Consider the following 7,289-nt stretch of genomic DNA (forward strand, 5'->3'; position numbering starts at 1 on the left):
GCCCTCAAAGAAAGTTCTGCTATTTTGTTTTGAGCAGTGATGTATGAAAAATAAAATATAAAAGGTAGAAATGTTTATTATGGTTCAGTTCTATGATTTTTGTTAACCTAAGTAATGTAACAAGGAACACTGTCACAAAGAATGATACTCTTGACAGAAATGTGGTATAGATTTTATAAAAAAAAATAGACTTTCTTCTATCACAGAAGCTATGACAAGCTAAAGAAAGGAATTCTCACAAAAAGTTTGTCCAGGGAGAAGATTCAAAGTTGTTTCATAACCATATCGATATGTCAAGGATCAATAATGAACATAGACAGGGAAGACAAGGTTTTTTAATAACCAGATGTCTTTGGAAATCCAATCAAGTAAGACACATTCATTAACATCCAATTGGCATTTTGAGGGATAGAAAGTGAAGAACCAATTATGATGAATGTGCTTATCAAATTGACATTTGATAACATAAAGGTTGAAGCAATACAAAGAAACATGAAAGATGAAGCTGGAGAAGGACCTTGTAAAAATGATTTCATACATTTAAACCTAAGGCACGCGTGATTTATATCCTGGAATAATAAAAGCCTATCATTTATTAGACACTGTCTGAAGACACCTTAAAGAGAACAAGATAGTCAGTATAAGCAGGATTGTATTTGTAGAGAATAGATCTTGCCGTACTACTTCTGCCTTACAAAAAGAAAAAGCACTACTGTTAGGCTAGGTGGAAATGTTAAGGACAATCTACCTTAATCCAAGAGCATTGACTATATATTCTAGACAGTGCTAGGTATGTAAAAATTTTCTGGAATGTATATGTGAATAAATTACTGTGAATGTAAGAGGGCATTTTAAACTGGCCGGTGAATTAACCAAGCTTGTTATATGTTTGTGGGTAGACAGAACAGAGCAGACAGTGCCTTAAAAGTTGATTTAGAATTCACAATGACCTTGGCAAGTTGAAGACATAGTCAAACACAAACAGAGCAAAGTGCACACAAAGTGAGGTCAAGTGTGAGTTGGTCCACAAAGAGGAAGACAAACAAGCTGTAAATATAAACTGTAAAGGGTTGGTTACATGGAAATAGACCAAAAATATATGTAATAGTCATAAGATAGAGCAAGCTGCCTAAAATCAGTTATCAAACAAAACCAAACTAAACCCACTGCCATCGAGTCAATCCAGATGCACAGTGACCCTTTATGACAGAGTAGAACTGCCCCATAAGTTTCCAAAGCTGTCAATCTTTATGGAAATAGATTGCCTCATCTTTCTCCTGCGGAGCAGCTGAAGGGTTCGAACCACTGCCTACTGGTTGGCAGCTGAATGTTTTAACCAGAGGCAACATGTCAAAAGCAGAATGTAGAGAGAAATTTAAGAAAATGAACTCAAAGTACACTAAAAGTACACTAGAAATACTGAATAATTGAAAATTTAAAAAATGGAATTTGGGTGATGGAGATGACTATTAAATTTGAAATTATGTCATGTAATCAGATTTTCAAACTTTTTGAAGGTCAATAAAGAAAAGAAAAGGAACTACTCCAGGATGAGAAATTAAAAAACTCCTACAATAGAAACTAAAACACTGGAATTTATAACCACAATATATTAGCATATTATCTATATCTATGTAGAATGTAGATATCATTATATAGATATAAATATAATACTTGCTCTTATGTCAGTAAGTACAAATAGATATTTAAATACTTCACTTGTAATGGTTCTAACATTAATAGGTATGATCCTGCCTGAAAGTTAAGATATTTTCTATTTGTTGATCACCTACTAAGTGCCAGCCCCTCAGTTGGGCACTTTACTTGCCTTATTTCCTAATCTTATAAACAGCCTCCAAAAGTAACTTATAATATCTCTATTTCACAGATAAGGAGGGTGAGTCCCAGACAGTTAAGTAATTTCCCCAAGAACATACAACTAATAAGTTACAAAGCCATAATCAGAATTCAACTCTTATTCAATGGCTATCCTCTTTCCAGGAACAGAGGCAACATCATGAAATGACTTGCAAGAGTGGGCTGCTTAACGTCTGATTTGATGGGTGGAATATGTGATTGTAGTGATAACAAAGACTGGGTTTCTAGTGCTTAGAAGTATATGTGACATTACTTGAAAATAAGTAAAAGATAACAGGAGTAAAACTCAAGCAATGAGAGAGAAGAAAATACCTATAACTTTTGTGAGTTACTATTAAACCGAAACCAAACTCACTGCATTTGAGTCGAATCTGACGCATAGTGACCCCTCCTTGGGTTTCCGAGGCAGTATCACTACGGAAGTAGATTGCCCAACCTTCCTTCCCAGAAGTGGTTGGTGGGTTTGAACCCCCAGGCTTCTGGTTAGCAGTCAAATGCTGAGTTACTATTAGGTTAAAATTAAAACAATATAAAGAAATTAGGAAGGTAATTTAGAAATAAACTACCAGTTTTGCCAAAAAATCTATCTAGTAGGACCAATTGCCAGAGGCAGCTGACCAACTTGATTCAGCTGGAACTACCTAAAACAGAACAGAGTACTTTATGTTTTTTCTGTATTCCATCTTATTGCTTGGAGTTACTTATTCCAGGACTACGGAATCTGAGTGTTTCAATATCATTGCATCTTTATGATTCTCAGAAATAAAATCTAGGATTGCTAAAAGGATAATCTATTCAGGAAGTATTGATTAAGTACCTTTTCTGTATCAGGTATTATGTATCAGGAAACAGAACAGTTTTCTGCTGAAAGATGAATTGTAGGAAATTGAAAAACTTGAATGTATTGCCTAAATTCTCAGTGGACAAACAGAAAATATTTTTTAAATGATATAGTTTTATACAGCTGGGAATCATCTTTTCCAGCTCCTTTGTTTACAGATATAAAAAGCAGAAATATCTAAATGAGCCAAAATCATCTCATTATTCCTGAGTTACTTAATACTAGATCTAATGTCTTTAGTAGAAATCAGCATAGAAACATGAGTTCTGAACAATTACTACATTTCAAATAGAAATAATTTTCTAAGTGATGGAATAACTTGTGAAAGAAACTAACAATTACATAAATCAAACTCTATGTTTAATGTTGGCCTAAGCATTTTTCTAATATTTGGCCTACAATTTCACAAAAAAATAGAAAGGCTAAATCATTAAGCAATTGTGCATTCTAAATAGTAAATTATTTCTAAATAAAAGCAGGAAAAAAGTTAATTCACCGTCAGCCTTTTTGCACAGTGATCATCATTGCAACAAAACCACCTTCTAATGTGCGGAACAGAACAAACAACTCTCATGGACTTGTTTTCTTAACTTCTGCTAAAGAGTAAACGCAGCAAATGATTTTGCAAGGCTCTCAAGAGCAACTCTGGTCACGAGAAGGGGTTATCTATGATAATCCAGGTCATATGCCAGTAGAGTACTGGATCCTCTTTAAATTAAACACGTTGGAGGATCACATGTTGTGCAACATGTCTTGAAGATACCGACCTAGTGAAATCAGGGACAGCAGGTTACATCGGAATGACGTAGAGGATTTTTTTTCTTTTACTCTAATAATAGTCACTACGCACATTCCCACTCCACCCCCTTTTATGTACACTTATTATTTAAATCTGATTTCTTCCATGGCCTCCTATTCTCAGGGGAATTTGGTCCAGAAGGATGTCTTCAATCCACCTGGCAATGAGGCCACCACCCTTACAAATATTTCATCCCATCTTTCTATAATTTTATTGCGAACCTCCATAAATGGACCAACTGTTTCCCTCCAGATTTGCAATTTTTAAGTTGTGCCATTGCAATTAATATAGGAAACTCTCTTTTTTCTTTTTTCATTTTATAGAGGCAATTTGGGGGGGGGGGATAAATTGTAATGCTTTGAAGAGAAAAGCAGCAGAAGAACAAGAAGGAGACTGAGAGGGAAGGAAGAAGAACAAGGAAGAGAAAGAATGCTAAGCCTTGAACTCTGCAAACTGTTGACTATTACTCAAAAGTACCTACTTGGATTTGAACTCCTAATGTGCTTCTGGGTGTTGGAGAATTAAATGTTTTTTCTGGTATTGTTTACTTGCTGTAATTTGTTTTTAACCTGTGTTTACTCTCCTAAATCTTCTTCAACAGGGAAGGGAAGAGAAGAATATGTAAATGCTGTTGCTAATTGTACTTAGATTAGGAAATCGATTATTTCAAAAACGTTTTTCAAACTTTCTGAAAAAAGTGAAAAACTATTATGAAAGTTGAAAATTGTCAAAATTTCAAAAACTTATTTTTAAAAGTTCATTGACTAATAGAGTCTCAACAACAAAAATAAAATACATTTTTAAAAAGTTAATTGGCTAATAGAAGTCAAGCAACATTAACAAAAATTCTAGCAAAAAAATCATCAGATATTTTGTCAAAAATAAGACAAAAGAGAGAAACAAAGCTGTAAAGGGGAAAAAGTGTTAGTACTACGCTACTTACACAGGATGACCTCTAATGCATAACTCAGAAAGAGAAAGGTTCCTCAGGTTGGAATAACAGTTGTACTGAAACTGGTGATTGCATTTCTCAAATTATTAAAAACCTTGGCCAAAAAAGTCACTAATACATAAGTTTTTGTTTTTCTAGCATTAGCTCACAAAATTCAATTAATTAATTAATGTTTCCATATTATAATCCACATACGTTCAAATCAAAGGTTTTTAGGGACCTAGGTTGTAATTTATGAATATAAAGACACAATGATAAAATATTGCCACTCCCAACACAAACTAAGTATTCTCTCAAAAATGTATCTAGTTCTTCTCCAAGTTTTCAAATATATAGAATTGTACATTCTCTAGGTAAACTGATTGTGTGATAAACCTTAACATAAAAGATGAGGTCTTTTTTTAGACATTTTTTTTTTCTTATTTTGTTATTCATAAGGTTTGAAGCCTTAAAAACCTAATCAAAATTACCTTCACTTCAACTGAGAGTCTTTCAGGACAGTTTATTTTTCCATCACATGCAAATCAGAGCAGCTCTAACGGTCACTCTGTGAGCACGATGCTAATCACAGGACTGTACAACTCTTTCATTTTCATGTTCATTTTTAATACACAGGGTAAGAAAAATGGAAAATGTCTTTACTGTGAAAGGTATCCCAATGCTTAGCTCAATCATGTTAAAAAGCAAATTGAAATAATACAGTGAACTAGAAAAAAAACAGGGATCTCAAATATGAGAATAAATTTTAATAACACAAAATAAAGGTCCTGAATTGTCCACAGTTTTGTAAATTACCTTTGCAGCTAACTCTCTCTCTGCTTAGAGGCCAGAATCAATTGTAATGAAATTGAGTCTCTTAAAGATGAGTTCCTTTACTTCAATAGTATTTACATTTAAATAAAAGTTAACATTTATGATATTAACTGATGAAAAGTCAATAAATATATCCAATAAGCTCCATCATTTTACAAAAATCATTATTTTAAGTCCTTGGGATCTGTAAGTAGAATCACTGGCTCCAAGCAGACACAATGGTTTGGCACAGGGGTATTAAAAGCCAGAGATGGCTCTAGACCACTGAAGGTCAAGCCTGCCCTCTGTCAGGGCCAAGAGTCATCCAATGGGATGGTCCCATTCTGCTGCAGAGTTCTTTCACCACCCTTCAGCTACAGCAGCTGGCGAGAATCAAAAGTATCTTATTAGCCCCATCTATGACTACTTTTTTCTTTCTTCTTCCTGATCTTGTCACACGATATTTTTCCAGAGAAAATGCTTAGCACGGGGTAAAAGGTGAACATGGAACAAGACAAGGGACAAAGTAGGACTGTGTGACTACAAAATAACACATTTGAAATATGGAAATGGATCAACCTCAGAGTGGTCTGACACTGTCCATACTGTCACAGACCACTGATTTATATTTATAAAATGCAATAAGATTTTGTGGAATAATTAATAAAATATCGTATATTTTTATGTTGGCCAACATAGAAAGGTGCAATATTTAACCGATAAAGAAATTTAAAGCTGAATTTCTGTTACATTAATTGTTTCAAATTGTCTATAGTTTGCCAATCCTTCAAGGCCATGTGAAATGGTACTTTCTTTATGAAGTTTATGTATGTTTTGTTTCTACTATACAGCTAACACCCTATTATACATATTCTTCCTTCATATATCAATATTCTCCTGGTTAAGATAATTCTTAACCTGTTTGCTGACTACAGTATCAAAACAAACACACAATATCTACACTTTTCCAAAGCTTGAGGTTCTTTAATGCCCCACTCATATTGTGTGATCCTAAATTAGTCCCTTCACTGTTTCAGTTTTTTACCAACAAATTGGAAATAATAGCAACTGTCACCTCTCATAGACCATAAATGATAATTAATATTTTAATTCCTTCTTTAAATGTTTGTTGAAGGTTTTTCATGTGCCAAGTGTGCTACTTAATCCTGAAAATAGAAATAGGACTCAGAGTTGCACCACTTAAAAACCTTACTGTTGAAAATCTTTTCAAGATTATTCTTAGAAATAGACACATATGATTTCTACTCTCAAGACTGAACAATACAGAATAATACAAATAAATGAAGACCTAAGAGGCTTAAGACCCACAACACTCAATGATAACAGGTCAAATCAATAGTCCTGTCTACCAGCTCTCCCAGGATAAAATGTGATTACTGATGATGTACTTTACAAAGTAAAAAGCCCCCATGTAATCTTTTATATCCCAAAGGAGTTGACCCATGAACTAGAAGCCACTTCAGATCACAGCTTATCAGGAAACAAAAAGAATCACACTTTCTCACCAACCAATTCAGACTAAAAAGTGTAAGGATCAACACTGAACAAATTAACTAGGATAAAATCGCTCTATCTACTACACACACAGCTACAAAAACAAGGTATAAATCATGAAATCTCACATTAATTTCTCTACTAAAAATGAATACTATTAAAAACACATGAAACATTAAATAATTTATAATAAAATACATTTTAAATGAATCTAGATTAATATTGAATATTATCAGCATGTAAGACAGAATATAAAAAAGTAAATCTTAAATAAAATCCAAAGTACATATAAATACCTAAGAAATTATAAATGTATAGCTACTATCACATCCAATAGCTATACCAAAATATAATGACTAAAGCAAAAAGAGAAAAAAAGTAAAGGTTCATACCAAAATTAAGAGTACAAGATTTTAAAACTCAGGAATAAGATATCTCAAGAACTTCTCATCAGAATCCAATGAATTACTCAGCTCACCACTGTTCCTTCTTTTCCAAATCTTGAATAGCAG

The sequence above is a fragment of the Orycteropus afer genome, unplaced genomic scaffold (genome assembly GCF_000298275.1).
Source record: "Orycteropus afer afer isolate SDZICR_OR568_19922 unplaced genomic scaffold, OryAfe1.0 scaffold00002, whole genome shotgun sequence".
Classification (NCBI taxonomy): domain Eukaryota; kingdom Metazoa; phylum Chordata; class Mammalia; order Tubulidentata; family Orycteropodidae; genus Orycteropus; species Orycteropus afer.